This window comes from Siniperca chuatsi, linkage group LG11 (genome assembly GCF_020085105.1).
Source record: "Siniperca chuatsi isolate FFG_IHB_CAS linkage group LG11, ASM2008510v1, whole genome shotgun sequence".
In the NCBI taxonomy this organism is placed as follows: Eukaryota; Metazoa; Chordata; class Actinopteri; order Centrarchiformes; family Sinipercidae; genus Siniperca; species Siniperca chuatsi.
The window spans coordinates 23,407,343-23,424,229 of record NC_058052.1 but is presented as its reverse complement, the minus strand read 5'-3'; the positions used below and the strand labels follow the sequence as shown (position 1 = coordinate 23,424,229).

Sequence of the window (16,887 nt, the reverse complement as noted above, 5' to 3'; positions counted from 1 at the left end):
AGACACTAATGCGTTGTAAATTTTCTTTTTTATAATTTTATCCATGGAAATTGCAATTAAGAAAGAGAGTTGGGATGTAACTGTAGATATTTAGCTCTGGTGTTTTCTTTTAAAATCAAAACTATGTTATAGTACATGTTGGCCAGAAATTAAACTTATTTTCATTCTCATTTTTAACTCACTGATAAAGGTCCCTTTTACCCTGGATCTTAACCATACCCTAACCCAACCAAGATTTCAAATTAGCAAATGATTACTAAATTAGTGAGCGGAAATACAGCATCTTGTATAGGAAGAATATATATTTTTATTTAAGGGTTAACAAGCCTCCTCTTTGGGACCGGTTTAACTTACTTTGAGAGTGATCCTTAAACAACAGTAAGCCAGGGCTAAGTGATAACCCAAGGTTAGAAGCCATGCCAGCAGATCTCTGAGGCTGTAATGTTCACTGATGGACAAACTGAAATTTTGACCTGATGATGGTGCTAGATGAAAATTCATGGGACATTACACTGTTACATTATTAAGGAACTTAAGCAGAGAACAGTGCTACCCAGTCCTGAAATATCTGAGCTGCTGGCAAATTCCATGACTACATCCAGACTAAAACTGGAGGGCCTTTGTCGCAGCAGCTACATGTTCTCACTAGCCGAGCCTCCTATTAGCAACCTTTGTCTCCCGTAATGAGATATTCACTGTGAAATGTTAATTACTAAACACAGGGCCGAGTGGCTTCCAGTACTGACCCCATTCTGATTGAACTTAATAACAATTACTGTAGTTCTCTGCAAAAGTGGGTTATGAGAAAATTAGGTTTTACAGTGGCAAGCAACTCAACTATTGAAACAAAGGAAAACCCATTGTCCAAGTTTGAGAAATGAATCACAGTTTTTTTTTATTTTATTTTTTTTTACCAGTTTAGAGTTAATATATATATAACAAAATCATGACAATGTGTCAATCATGATGACACAGGTTGTGTTATTTTGTAATGCTGTCACTTAGGTGCAAACAATGTAATTAATTTGTTTATACAAGACTGACAGGATTTTGTTGTTGGTGTAATTGCTTGAGTAGGTGCACAAACATATATACATTATTGTATGTGTGTGAGAGATGGAGATAGAGGATGTGTGTTTGCTTACAGCATGTGTAGGTCTGATTGAGTGTGTGAATTTACTACCAGTGGAAGATCGACAGCTATTTTCTGCTGTTTGTATGCCTCCAAATCCACACATATCTGCATGAATCTGGCCCTGTGTGCTTCTTAATAGCAGAGACCTTCTCTGTTGGCTCAGCTATGAATAACAGTAATTGTTCAACCCACTCCCCGTCTATTCCCTTTGTGCCCCTGCCAGCTGGCATCTGGTGCCCGTCGACAGTAATATTCACCCTCCGCCCCTGCCATCATGTCCCCTCCCTCCACACACAGACACACACACACACACACACACATAGGAACACAGTAACGCACACTGCTATACGTCTCTGGTCACATGACCCTCCAGCTGTGTCCACACGATTCCTCAGTCACAGCGTAAGCTTAGATGACGTTTAGCTCATGCATATACGCACATATACAAAGACATTCACACACATACAGTACATATAACATAAAGTGTGTACACCCATGCATGCATACACATACACACACACACTGATTTGTGTAGCCACAGACAACTTTTTACACAATTCACTCATGCATGCATGCACACACACACACAGACACACACATACACATACACACAGAGCTCCCCTCCCGTCCTCTCAACCCTCAGTTCAACATTTTCCAAATGATCTCATCAGATTAGCCCCAGATTGCTACCTATTACAGCCTCGCTACTTATTTAGCAATTTAGCTAGGGGGAAAATTGCCCCCGCTTGATGGCTAATTTTCAGAGGTGACATTTTGCCACATTGGGCTGCAGTGCTAAGGGGCCTGTTGTTGGATAGACAGGGGGTCCAGTTGTAGTAGAGCCATTAGGACTTAATGATCCCCTCTGACTTGATTTACTGACAGGAGTCTTCACATTGTAACCAGTGTGGACAGAGCAGTGTGCAAGATGAGAGAGCTGAATGGTGCTGCTGTAGTTGCTGAGACCAAATCTGCTTCAAGCTCTGCAGTTTCTGGCTTAACGTACCTCACTCTTGTCTTGGTCATGTGACATGGGTGCTGTTATGGCCACAAGTCTAAACATTTTTCCCTTGGGCTTTCTTATTCAGCACAGCAGTATGAGTATCAATGTGTGCTACTGTATTTGTCAACACTCCAATCTAAAAGAAACATGACATTTATCATATTTTAAAAGCTCATGGTTCTTCTTTTTTTTTATAGTGGTCATATTATCCTTTTTGGCTTTTTCCCTTTCCTTTATTGTGTTATTATTATTGTTCCTTTATTGCATTATTGTGTTATATATCTTTTTTGTGCATGTAATATGTTTGCAAAGTGAAAAAGCCCACCCCAAAGGGAGTTACCCTCACCCACAAAACACTGCGCCTGAACTGCCTGAAAACAGCTCGATTGTAGTCCAGCCTTTACTTCCGTAACGTATCTACCTCACTATGTCACACGCGTCATAATGCACTGTATTTAATGTGGATTGGTCACGTCTGGCCTGATCCGCTTAATGAGGAGAGTATTGGCGGCGATGCCAGTTGGATAAGAAATGGGCGTCAAAATGGGCCTTTCAAAAACAAATTCAAATGTTTATTTAAAGAAAAGTTTTAAAATGTAAGTAAAGGTGCTATGTGTGAATCCACACATGATTAAGCAGTACATTAACCTCAAATATTAAAGGGATACAAATAATCATGTAAAACACATAACGGAAAACACCTAAACTTTGATGCACTTAAATCTGTGACTGCTACAAAGATGGGTCACATTAGGTTAAAAGCCAGAAAATAGCATTTGTTGGGCAATTGTGTGATATACAGTATGAACTTTCAAAGCAAGGTAAGAATAAAACAGAGCTCAAAACAAGCCTAGTCATATGTGCCCAAATTGCAGGTGCATCAGTCAACTGCAAAAATTATTTTATATGGCATGGAGAACAGTTTGGAAAATCATAGGTACTATATAAAGATGTTGCACAAATGCTGCTAATCGACATGGGACCTAATTTGACTCACCTGTATGTTTTCATTGGTGATTTAGTCAGTTAAAGTCTTAGAGTCTTAGAGTCTTAGAGTCTTAAAGTCTTTTTTTGAGAAGTACTTACATTACCTATCTTGGGCTAGCAGCAATTTGTCCTGACTAGAATAAATTTCACTTTTACTGGCCTGAACGTCTAGTGCCCCAAATCTTTAACTTTTATCCCTAACAGTGGTTGAAGTGGTAGCACCAACACTGCCAGTTTTAGTGCTTTGATTGCCTTTGCAGCTACCCACACTCAGAATATATTTACCCCTGATACTGTAAGGTGCATTGGCTAATGGCATCTGCTGCACCAAATGGCATATGTTATGCTGATGTGCATCAATAATCCCTGGTGAGTTATGAACTGACCATGATTATGGCCCTGCAACTGCAGGAAATCCGTTTGAGGCTGTAAACTATAAAACCATGACATTATAAATATGCAGGCCATTAAAAACAGCCAGCTGACATTGCCAAAAATAACCCTGACACACTGTCCAAGGCAGAAATATGGATTATCGCCTAATGCAGTACAATTCTCTTTATATCTTTCATGATCTGGAAAACTCCCTCTGCTCTCATTTATAATGAATGGAAAAACTTTATGTACAGTGTGTGTTATGCTATCCTGATGATGTCCATTGAGGGTAGCTTTATTGCTGTGTGTGTTTGTGTGTGTGTTGGTGTAGACAACAAATATTATCACATGGAACTAGTATTATCCCATTTGACATGTCCATAGTTGACACAACACAGGACATCACAGAACTGAATATCGGTAATTTAAACCCTGCGTGAGTCAGCCGTAACTCTTATTTGTGATGTAAATATCATTGTGCAAATTGAAAATCCTGTGCAAGTTATGATGTTCTTACAGAAAATATCTTGTTCCTGTCTTCATCTATAAAAATGTTGGCAGCAGTTGAACCTATAAAAGAGTATAAAAAGTATTTTTTAAAGCACAAATGTCAAGTTTTGCTATGTTAAATCAGGATATCACAAATCTAAAAGCCAGAAAATATCTTTCTATTTCTAATTCATTCAAATGCAGGCAGAAGTGAAACATTATGAAAGACACTGACTAACAGTCTCCCCACAAGGTCCATTTAGTAGCTGTTCTGGAGCTGTTCACTGTCCTCTCTGTGTCAAGTCTCTTTCACCTCTGACCACACCCAACAGCTATGGGTGGGATATCCTTAAAAGTTAAACCTTTACACGCCCTGAAAATCTTGTTTTTGCTAACCTCCGGTGGTTTAAAGTCTCACCTAGCTGCAGTGATGTAGAAGTGTACTCCAGGACAGAATAACATCACTGTTGGAGATAGTATTTTGCACCTGTGACCACACCCAACAGTGATGTCATGGCATCCTGGAGTACACTTCTACATTACTACAGCAAGGTGAAAATTTAAACTGTTGGCGGGCAGCAAAAACAAGTTTTTCAGGGCGTGTTAAATTACTGTTTAAGGACTTCTTATCCATGTTATCTTAAAAATTGTCAGTTCATTCTTGACCTTGGAAACAGTAGCAGATAGGTCTTTTAAATGCATTTTTAGCACAAACATCAAGTTTACCTTTACTAAATCAGAAAATGTAAAATGTAACCCCACCCAAAAAATCTTTATCTGATGCTGTTGTATGCAGGGCTTCAGTGATAACCAGCAAATTTAATCAGGCTTTGTAAATGAGTTTTACAGAGTGCAGACGTTGGAGGGTAATTCCTTAATTATCTGAGGTCCTCACACACTACTTGTCCCTTGTGAATGAGACTCAAGACAGATGAAAGACAGAAAAACAGAGATAGTAGCATCCTTTATGCACACTGATTATCTGGACTGAGGCATTAGTAGAAGCAAAACAACAGGATTATGGCCCTAATGATGACCAATTTGAGGACCCCCGAAGACCCCAGCTGTGTCCAGGGCCAGACATATTGGCCCATGATGGGCTAAACCAAGCCTATTTACCCATGCTCTTTTTCCCTAGCCTGTAACAGCCAGCCACACACAAACACATATGCATAATGGAGAAATAATAGAATCTTCTAATAATTTGTTTTGGCCAGAGAGGAAAGCAGAGGCATGGAGAGGCGGAGGCTGGCTTTCTAAATGACATGCCCCTGTGGCCTAACAAGATTAGAATTTAAACTATGAGACCGTCGAGCCCTTCTTCAGGGGTCGAGATGAAATATTGAGATTGCCGCCATGGCTTTTACTCTCTTCCCAGCTTCCCGTGACATTCCCTCACTCTGACACTTGTCTGCCAATCAAAGTGATGGACAGCTAACACGGAGAGAACAAAGACGAGGTCCGCAGAGCCAGTTTGTTTTAGTCGGTTTGGTGGTGAAGGAGGTTGAGTGACACCTCGACGCTTGGAGACACAGTGCCTTACCGAAGTGATGTTCTGCAGTTTATTTAGTGGTAAAATCATGTGGAGGAAACGTCAGACTCTGAGAGTTCATGTGCAGGAGCTGCTGATATTTACTACCAGAGAGCAATAAAATATCACTTTTATTCTTTTCTATTATGTTTTGTTCTGTTCTGTTCTATCATTTTCCAACAACAAAGACTGCCTACTACATATTACAGACAAACGCAGTATGTACTATATACGGCATACTGCTTTTCATAGTAGTATGCAGTATGAAACTGTTCAATCGATTTATCTTGCTGTATGCTGGAAAGCGGAAGTAAACAATGGGAGGAATATAAATGTAAATACCACTTCTAACATTTTTTTCGAATTTAATCTTGTGTAACAACAATTCACAATTGTGACTAGGATAGAGCCTATCTGTAACGAACGCATCGCTACATTTGTCCTACTAACGTTACCCATAACAAAGCCATCTTTTCTATTCTAGCCTTGTGTTTTCTATTTTATTCTGTTCTATTCTATTCTCTTCCATTCCATAGACAAAGGTCTTCTCAACATACACAATCATGTTGTCATTTAATATAATTTTAACAAAACTTTGTCTGGTAAAACTGGTGTGTAACACCATAGAGGAGGAGGATGTGTGTCGGTGGTTAGAATCTCTCTCTCTCTCATGTAGGAATATGAACCACAGAAACAGTGTTTGCCACAGAAGCAGAAGTTCATAACGATTTGAATATTTTCTCCCTCATGAATAATACAAAATATTGCTTGCTGTACTGGCCGCTCTGTGTGTGTGTGAAAGAGAGTGTGTGTGTTCCTGTGTGACTGTACTGAGTGTTTGTGTGGTCTGTGTACATACATGTACACCTCTGCTTAAGCATGAACAAGAAACCAAGAGTGTGTTTGTGCATGCATATTGATCTCTCCATTTCTTTTGCCCATGTGTGCCTATTTTGTGCACATGTGTAAGTTTTATTGTATACATGTGTGTGAGTAAGTGTGTAGAGGTTAAAAGGTTGCCAGTCACCATCCTCCAGGGTTCCAGGCTGCCAGGGAACATATGTTTGTCTCTGTGATCTCTTGGCCCACCAGCCATACAGACCCGCATTGTGTGTCCCCTCAGACCCTGCCACTGCCAGGAGAGCAAACATGTTGATGTGGAGTCTGAGTGAAGACGAGAGAGGAGCTGCAGCAACTTGGTGGATAGATGCTTGAGGTTTAAAGCCTCAGTCTGCTGTTGCTGTACAACACCCCTTCCACCCACAAAGAGTGGTCTGCCTTAAAATTGTGGTGTGTATGATCAAGATTTGATTATGGATCATGTCTAGTACATGGGCTGAAATTGGAATATAGACAATGTGGACTCTGTGGAAGCTGGTTTACACCATTTATGGATCGGGCTTTAACAAGTCATCATCATGGCAGTTAACCCCACTAGTAATGTCTTCATTTAAAGAAAGAAGAGTCAGCTCCCATACATACTGTATAGCATACTATGTATATAAAACTTCCATGTCTTCACCACAGCTGGTTGGATTTTGGCATCTGTATTATTGGGGCCAGTGTAAAACCGACTCCGACAGTGTCAGGCTTTTCTGACTCTACTTATACTGACAGTCAAACAGGAATGGATATGAAAAAAGAGAAACCCAACCCATCAAAAAAAGTTTCACTTTTAGAACTTTTGACAGAGGGGAAATTTGCCAAAGTACTTATTTAGCCTCTGAAATTGTAGACAGCCTCAATTCCAAACACAGTAGAGCATTGGTAGTTTCAGTGGAGATTTCTCTTTTGTTGTTTTACGGCACACAACTTCACTGTTTTGGTTCACTCTCACTTCTCTCATCAGTGTCATTTCCAGATGCAGCACACAGCTGTTTTCAGCAAAAAAGCCCTGATAAATCAATTGTACGCCACTTCGCCAGCACCAAACGGCAGACCAACATAGTTTGCGACTAGCTGGTAAACATAGCGGAGCATTTAGCTTCTAAAGAGCCAGATATTTCCCTCAGGAGTTGGTGAAGATGAAACCAGAGCTAAAAAGGAGAGTGAATATGGTGTGATCAGCAGTGTGTAAGGTTTGGCTGCTAAGGTGATGCTAGCAGCAATGTTGCAAGGTAGACTGAAAAAAGGAAACTGCAAAGCTAAATATTAGCAGTGGGCGATGGATGTTCACGATTTACTTTCTGCGCTGGCTTCTTCATTGCAATTGTTGCCTCAAGGCAGACAGCTGAGATGAGTGACCACGTTTTGTGTGGGTCTTTGACCAAAAGAGGGGGGCGAAGGATGCTCAAAAGTTGTATATTGTAGCTTTGTATAAATTGGGAAGTACCAAGAGGGTGGGAAATATGTTTGAACCACTGACAGTACTTGAATAATTATAAAGTCACAATTCACTTTCCACTGTAGCCACAAGCTGATAATCATCATGAGTTTGATTTTACATGTTGGAAGATCCTTCTTGACAGACATACAGCTGATTTTCTGACCATCACACTGCTCCCTTTACTCTGTAAAAACAGAGAGAGAATAACTGCTGATCAACGGTTACTTTCACATAAGTTGATAGTTCTGTAGTTGTAGATATCATTAAGGTTATTTTAACATGGCCAGCAATACTTCATCATATTAATATTATATTAATAATCATATTTTAAACCCCTTGTGAATATTTTGCCACAAGAGGGGGCTAGGATAGTTGCAGTTGTTCATGACTTATTGAAAGGTGGTCAAAAAACAATCCCAAACCTGCTTAAAAAGGAAATAAAACTCCAGAGACATCCTATACTTTAGCTCAAATTATTATTTTCTTTTCAGTATGACTCAGTTTTGTGTGCAGTTTATTTTTCAGTTTAATCGGCATAGTTATTGTACTTGAGTTTATTGGTCTCATAGGAACTCTGATGTGAGTCACATAAACGTTTTCTTCTCCCCAAAACTCGTTACAAACTGAGGCACTTGCCCACTTCAGAGAGCTGTTTTGATAGAGACATCCAGCCCGTTTTCAGTGAAGATCATGTCACATTTGTGCTAACTTGGCTTCAATACGGTCAGAGAGGAAGAGAGGGGGGAAACTGGAGGGCTAGAAGAAGAGAGGAAGAGAATGACAGAGGGATGGCCAGAAGACAAGAAAAGAGCCGTTCCTTATTCATCTGATTCTAATTTGGATGTAAATTGCAGGCTGATGTCACGGCGGAGCGGCATGTTGCTGGGTAATCACAGTGGAATCCAGGAGAATGAAGCCAGAAAAAAATACTGCTAGACAGGTGCACAACAGAGCTGCTCAATAGAGCTGTCGTTTTATCTGCGCTATCTATCTTGCACACGACAGAACATGAGCGGTGGTGCATACAGCGGCACTCATACACGCTGTCATACAGTACAAGCCTCAAGTTCAATCTGAAACTTCAGCATTGAGGCCAGAGCAGCTGTTACTGCCAACAGCTAACTCACTTCTCTTTCGTCTTCTTCTCGGTTTCCTTCTCTCTTGCACACACTCCCATACAAATGCATCCCCACCCTCATTCTCATTCTACTCTTTTTCACTTGTTTCTTTTTCTCCCCGCTCCATTTATTTTTCTTTTTACTGCACTGCCACCCCTCCGCCCACATAGGCCCACTTCTGGGCGGCGTGCCACCGTCCCGGCCTCCGCCATCACATCTGCTGATGATAAGTTTACTTTCACTCAATTGTCGTTCATTAACGAATAATGATCAGCAGCCCTTTTATTTGCAGTGCCAAGGCAAAAAATTTGACGTCTAATTGTTTACCTCTTGTAAATGAATGTGATGTTGCTTTCCCGTCGACACACACACACATTCCTCCGCCCTGTCCCCATTTGATGATGTCAGCGGTGGATTGTGGGTTTTTGGTTGGGGGCAGCGTATGGCTAAGTGACTGCGAAAGCCCACAGTAATCCCTCTGTTCAGGATGGGGCCCGCTGGGGCCCAATGAAAGATGTAATAGGATCCCTCTGTATGCCTGCTTCCCCTGCAGGGTTAGAGATTAACACTACTGTCATATTCGGCTCTGTCTGCCAGAGCTGGACCTCTCTGTCACACTCCCTAACAAGCCTGAACATTTCACAGGCTTGAGACCAAATATCTACATAGATTATTGCAGTGTTTGTTCAAGATTATAATTTTCTTATGGTAACATTTCAAGGGACAAGCCTTTTTTTAAACAAGAGTATCTTAATTTATGTTTACTACTTTATGCAAGGATTTAACAATAGTTGACAGGTTCCAAATATATATTTTCATTAATTATTCATATTTAAATTTGGAGTAATTGGCATCAATATCACTGTCAGTATCCTGCACGGATGTACTGAAAAATGTGTTGGGGCTTTAACTGTATTTCATGTATTGATATAAGCAAGCAGCCAAAACAGCAACCGTCATAACCAAAAGCTTCCCTCCTGTCTTACTTATTTTTCCAGGTCTGCCTTCTCTGCCAGAGAGCAGAGGGCCTACAGCATCATTTCCTTTAGGCTGATGACGTCTGTGGAAAACAGAACAACAGGAGAAGAAAAGGCAGTGGTTGACGGCAGCTGATGCTGTGTCAAACCCCCGGAGAGAAACAGTGACTTACCCCAATGTCACATCACAAGGTGAATACACAGGATGGATTAGTGTGATGTTCAAAGTGTCAGTCAGCCAGGGTTTGTGTGAGGTCTTGCAGTTCCATATTTTACATGCGATTCACTTGTTTGACTGACTAAAACACACACTGACTTACAGACGCACGCATGAAGAGAAATAAAAAATAAGGAGATACAAGGCTGCCAACACTCGCTGCCAACAGTTCTGGAGCCACTAAAACAGCCAGCTTTGACCAGTTTCAGTGGCAGCAGAGACAGAGAGAGGGAGAGCTGTGGCTTCTGAGTAGAAACCCAGTCTGCTGCAGTTTGGCAAACCCCTGGACCTTTACAGTGTGAGTGTGTGTGTGTGCTCGCTTGTGTGTGTACGCAGAGTCTCCAGTGCTGGAGAGGCTTCAGAGAAAAGAGAGTGTGTGTGTGTGTGTGTGTGTGTGTGTGTGTGTGTGTGTGTGTGTGTGTGTGTGTGTGTGTGTGTGTGTGTGTGTGTGTCAGTGCATGGCCACAGTAGTCTGGCAAACCAAACATGCATACGTGCACACAGGGACTTAGTGGTGGGAAAACTCCTTTAACACGTGTGCACGCACGCACACATACACACATAGGCATGCACACACAGTCAGGAGTCAGCTGTCTACCCTTGCTTTTCAGCTCATTAAACCAAATCCCAAGGACTGGACTGAAGAATTTAAATGAGAACCCCCCCCCCCCTTGAAGTTTTGCCCCTTTCAGCTCACCGCAGCCGTAGTTGCACTTCTAGCCTCTAACAGGTACAACACACCCACTTTGTCAATGCTCCGTGCCCCTTCATTCAGTGCTGCGTGTGGCCTCTACTGTACCTTTGGGCGTCACACCGGCAGCTCGAGCCGACGCTGGCGACACAGACGGCCCCTTTTGACTGGGCTTTGACCTTGGAGAGGGGGAATTTAGTTTTAAACCCTTAAATCGTATATATGTGTAAATCCGACAAAAATCCCCCACCCAACACTCCTGACCCAGCCCACGTTTGTCTGTGCTTTGTAGCTCCAGGTCCCCACGGAAACTGGATAATAGCGGTGTTTAGAGGACCTTGGGATTCATTTGGCATAACAGGGCTTGCCTGACAGGCCGAGGGACCGTCCACGATCTTTTGCAACCGTAACCAGAGAGACTGGGGTGAAAGAGAGAGCAGATTAGAGACTTTCAATGGAATGACTTGAGGTAACTGTTTTGCAAGAGAGGCTGATCCTCTTGTTTACCTCACTGCCACTAACCCTAACACTAAAAAACACACAACTGCAGTGCTTGTGTGCAGAGTGAATTTCATGAACTTTGGGTAACAGAAACCTCTTCACACCCCATTGTCCAAGCTCAGAAATTCACGAGAGTCAACAGAAAATTCTGTATCCTAAACTTTACTCTGGGAAGCAATTAGCTTTTCACTTGTTTTATTTGCATTATACTGCTATGTGGATTGTGTTAAAGAGAAGATGCGGAAATAGGTCAAAAGTGTTTATCTGTGGGTTTCTGTCAATGAAAAGACTTCCTTGAAGTTTTCAATGTGCTTACCAATAGTTTTGACAGCTGTAAAAGTCATCGAAGAAGACACATGTGAGCAGTTGTCTCCAGCAGAAATGTAAAAATCTTCTCTGTCAATGTAATTTTTGGATTTAGCCGTCATACCTTGACGTTTGTCATGAAGGCCTTTTTCTTCAGTTAACGCTTTTCATTGTTTCTTGATTTACACAGAAATACTGTAAAACCTCTCTGGATAAACATTGAGAACAGTCTCACAAGAACCCACAGAAGCAGCTGTCTATGTCAGCGAGTAAAGAATCTGCATCTCTATTTAATTTTTTTCCACCTTCTCATTTTCCTTTGCCATGAACTTCACAAGACAGCCCTTCCCCCTCCCTCACATGTGACCTCCGACCCAACCTTGATTCTTCCTTTTTCACCATTTGCCAAAAAATTTTTGGAAGAGGCCATCCCTGGCTGTTTCTCTATGGAATATCCTACCCCCCACTCAACCCCCCTCAGCCAGGCATCATCCAGCGGCCCTCGCTCTCTGTATCAGCTTTTTGTCAGGGATTTGCCTCCTCAATCCCACAAATCAACAGAGGATAGATGCCTATTGTGCCTAATCAAAGCACTTCCTCCTGGGGTAATCCCTCAATTTGAGCAGGAAGAAAAGCCCAGTGAAGGGGGGAATGTTCTGGATCAATCCTATGAAGGGCCCATATTATACACTCTCATTTAGATTTCACCAAAGAGACACAGCCAGCCAGCGTTCTTAACCCCCCTACCCTCCGCTCCAACCATCTCCAACTGCTCTCCTTTTCTGTTTGTGTTTATCTTTATTTTACTCCCTTTTCTCCCCTTATTAATCTGTTTTTCCTTTGGTGTTATTGTCAGCGAGTGTCCTGGCGTGCTGGCTGGTTAGCACGTGGCAGCTCTTTCAGCGCTGCTTGTTTACCAGAGGAAGGTTGAGGATGATTGACTTGTCACTGGCGAAAGCTTGTTCGTACAGTGGATGTGGGAGCATCAACCTAGATGTTTCAGTCTGCCTGTAAACAAAGGCCTAGCCAGCTTTCGTTTAGGAGGTGGAGATGTAAAGACATTTGTCAGGTTAGCTTCATTAGGAACTTAGCGTATGTCATTTTGGTCATTCATGCTCAGATAAGTAGGGAATATTGTTGGATTGCTTCCATTTTTGGTGCATGTTTACTCCCTTTCTCAACCTATGAAAGATTGAGAATCACCTGAAGGATTTTTTCCATTCATTATAAACCCAATATAACGAAAATGTTGGGACCTGAAATCCTTCAATCAATAATTAAAAACCTTAGATGATTCTTTTCCCAGTAGCACAATCAACAAGATGCAACAGTCTCAAGATGACTCAAACAGTGACATTGATAGAGGATTTGCAGTTAACCAGATCTGTCAATCAAGGCTGGCGCCATCATTGGCATCCAGTAGAAAGCTTGTCGTAACAATTGCTACATACACAAGTCTAGAGAAAGGAAACATATCTGAAAAAGATGCATGTGGTGTGGATTTATAGATCAATTCTGTGATGGTATTTGTAAGTATCACAGTAAACTGTCTTTAAAGGTTGGGTTTTCAGGAAGGACTGTCCTCATTCAGATGAATGAGAGGCCTGCGTTTCTTCACACAGAGCTAAAGTCAGTATGAACATGGCCTGCCCTAGTCCCTGTTCCAGAAAACTCTGACCTTTAGCTTGAGAAGAGTCAGGTCAGTTAACCTCAGTTAACTGCCATTGTTGAGTAGCTAACAAGGCAATTTTGGCAGTAAACAACAAACATCAACATTGATGAGAGTTGGTGTGAGAGCTGAATTTGTCATTTTAATTTTTGTCAATAAACTGGTAACTGGTCAAATAAATGGACACTTTCTTAAGTGGGAAATTTTTTCAGAAAATTACTTTTTTTACTGGAATGAAGCCGTTCATACTGTACCATATCACTGGTTGGAAGTGCTGCCAACACTTCAATAATAAAGCACATAAAAATATAGTTATTTTCATTCTCAGAGTAGGCGCTGCAACCTTGTCAGGCTCTCAGGCTTTCTTAATAAGTTGCTATGTCTAGACACCAACAGATGTTTCTGTTGTGTCTGTTAGATCTTTAAGTAGTTGTTGTGTTAAGTGTTAAGGACAGCTGCCGTTGGTTTTTGTGCCATGTCTGTCTTGAGAAAAGATCCCTGCACTCAGTTGGACTAACCAGGATAAATAAAGACACAAAAAAGTTACAAAAAAATTATCCTAACACCCCACCTCTTCCTTCTACTCCTTGGCTTATTACTACCACTAATGCTTATTTAATCACAAATTTCTCTCTATTTTGACGTCTTTGATGTTGAAGTATTGTTCCCGTGGAATGTCTCTTTTCTCCACTGATTGATTGATGCTGTGTAACCCAAACTCAGGGTTTTGTACATGAGAGCTGCATCAATAGATGTCATTGAACAAAGCTGACAGAACATGACCTTTACCGGAGTTCTGAGGTTACTGTTCTCAAGCGGAGGAAGTCAAAATAGATGAGTGGATTAAGTGAGAGCCGGCGTCCCTAGAGACTCATTAGAATGGGAGAGGAATAAGGAGAGAGAGAAAAGGACCGATCCCAGCTGGACCGACTTCCCTTCGCATCTGACCTCATCACCAGAAAAGACTTCACGGATGTCCATCTGGTCAGGTACCCAGACCAGACAGGAGAAGACGCTGTGCTCCGTACAGCAAAAGTGTGAAAGGAACACTGTGGGCAGGTTTATACAAGTTTACATCAGAGTTAATTTAACACTTGATCTAGTTTAGAACAGTCTCTGAGTTGTTAAATAATTCTCCAATCAACACATTTGGTGTAAAGTATTCTGACAATGAAAGTAATGGCAAATTACAACTAACAAATATTTAAATTATTAATTTTCCGTTGATTTTTTTGTTAATTTGTTTAGTTTTGCTTACAATGGCAGAATGTGATCTTTTTAAATTTCTTGTTTTGTCCAACCAACAGTCTAACCTAAAGATATTTAATTTACAATTATATAAAACAAAGAAAATCCACTAATCCTAACATTTGTGAAGCTGGAACCGAGCACGTTTGCCTCATGAACAACTTAAGCAATTAATTGCTTATCAAAATTGTTGCTGATTCATTTTCTGTTGTTCGATCATTTAATTTGGCAAAAAATTTAGGCTGTAAGGCAGCTGTTCTGAAAATCTTATTTTAACAAATTTCTTTTCAATTGTTTCTGAACATGCTTGGTATTCACACATTTACTGTATACTGTAAAACCACAAACCTCTACTTTTGGCTATTGAGCAACTCTACTATTGGAGGCCTTGCTCGAGGGCACTTCAGCAATGACTTTGCTTTCTATACATTCAAAGTATAGAGACAACACTTCTCACAGACATGTATCTGAAGTCCTACTTCATCCATCTTCAGCGTGTAGCAGTGGTCCAGTGTAAGATGGCAGCCATGTGTGGCCCAGATTGTGATGATGTGATGGATGATGTGAGTAATTCTCATTAACTGGGAAATGGCACATTAACATTTATTACTTTTGAAAGAGGCATGATTACCTGCGTTTGCATTGGTTGAACACAGCCCTGTGTGCAGGCACTTTAATTCCCAGATTACGCTATCCTCATATATATGCCTTGTGAAACAGAACACACGGCTGCTTTATTTTCCTGCTTGCTGGCACTTCCAGTAACTGCTGTAAATTTTTAGTCCAACTCCTCTGCAACTGCAACTGCAACTTCCTCCATTTAGAAGTGTTTTTCCTGCACCGGCAACAGAATAAGTTCTGATCCACCATCTGCCTCTACACGCTCTCCTCTAGTGAATATTTCTCTCTCTGCTCTCTGGGGCCCACAAGTGTCCCAATCCCTTCCTCTGGCCTTGGTTTCTAACCTAGATCAAATGTTAGGCTTTAAAAAGCTAAAGTTTGATGTGGATGAGCAACTGCCTATGAAACACTTTAATCCGCAATGCTGTAATGTATTTAATTTCACACCCTCTGATGGTGTTGCCCCTTCTTAGGATTACCCAAGGGAAGAAGGGGGTAGGGGTGGGGGCACGAGGGCATGGCGGGAGAGGAGGGGGGCAGTCACTGTAGCCATTCGTAGGAGAGAACAAGACTTAAGAAAACAGAGAGAGAGCGAGGCAATCAAGAGCTGCACAAGGAAAGGTGGGGTGTGAGAGTAAACAACAGTAAAAAGATGCAAGAAAGAATATACAGAAACAAAAAAGTGATATGTAGGCAGAGAAAAGAATGAGAGCCAGGAAGAAAAGAGTGATAAGTGAGGGGAAAAAGCATTTCTAAAACCGGGGAGAAATCTTGCCACGGAGCTGGCTTCACAGAGAAAAAGAAGAATGCCACTTTACAATTTGGAATGCTTGTATTCAAATAGGAGGTCGGAGCTTTGGAGCCCAAAGAATGCAGCTATATCTGCATTGTCACCCCCGCCCCCCCGGTTGGATGAGGGGAAAAGACACCCTGGCAAATCCCATTGTAGAGCTTGGGAGCTTCATAAAAGTTAAGGAGCGATGGATATAGTCTTGGCCCCCTTATGAGATGAGGATCTATCTGGCCTGGCTTCGGAAGCCCTAGACGCATACGCAGGGATATTGGAGGCAATAATTCCCCGGGACGGGAGCACACACAGGCTCCTTTATATCGCCCCCTAATATCCAATTTATGGGCTCAGGCCCTCCGCCAGAGCAGCCCCCGAGAACTTAGAATGCACAAACGCCAGCGTGAGATGGAATTAGGGCCAAGTTCTCTTTTCTTCTGTTTGCCAAAAGTTTGAGGCTTACAGAAATATGAAACTGTTTTTCTCCCCCCCCTCCTTCCCTTCCTCCCTTCCCTCCCATCCCCTCTCCTCCCCCCTCTTTTCTGTCCGTTAACCCAATTCATCCATTAAATAGACAAGGAACTGAAAGCAATAAATAATTTGGGCCTGGGATGGAAAATGACTTGATGTAGTATGGTTTTGGTTAATATACGGCAAGCTTTTCCAACACAGTGAGTACGAAATGTTGTAAACAAGCATCTCTGATTGGAAATAAGACGTAGTTGTTACATATATTTGGTTTTCTTTGAAATGTGTCAGACTGAAGGTATTATGGCCTTTATTGGCCCATAAAGTCTGTAAATAAGGGAGGTTTGATTATTTAGAGGAAAACTACAGAGGGTTGAGGGGAGTCTATCATGCTTAGATGAGTGAGGATTTATTTCGTTTTTGGGTGAAAAAGTAAAA

General features: G+C 41.5%; 1 long non-coding RNA gene across 2 annotated transcripts in view; it reads left to right on the top strand.

Moving 5' to 3' along the window:
• LOC122884150 overlaps window positions 1–11,896 on the top strand; it is a 121,662-nt gene extending 109,766 nt beyond the window's left edge. The window contains exons 7-8 of one of the 2 annotated variants that reach the window (XR_006379821.1): window positions 9,963–10,133; window positions 11,142–11,896. This is a non-coding gene — a long non-coding RNA (uncharacterized LOC122884150). Of the gene's footprint in view, window positions 1–9,962; window positions 10,134–10,263; window positions 11,114–11,141 lie in introns of those variants that run through there. The other variant, XR_006379822.1, reaches the window with a different exon arrangement.
• The last annotated feature ends 4,991 nt before the right edge of the window (window positions 11,897–16,887 follow it).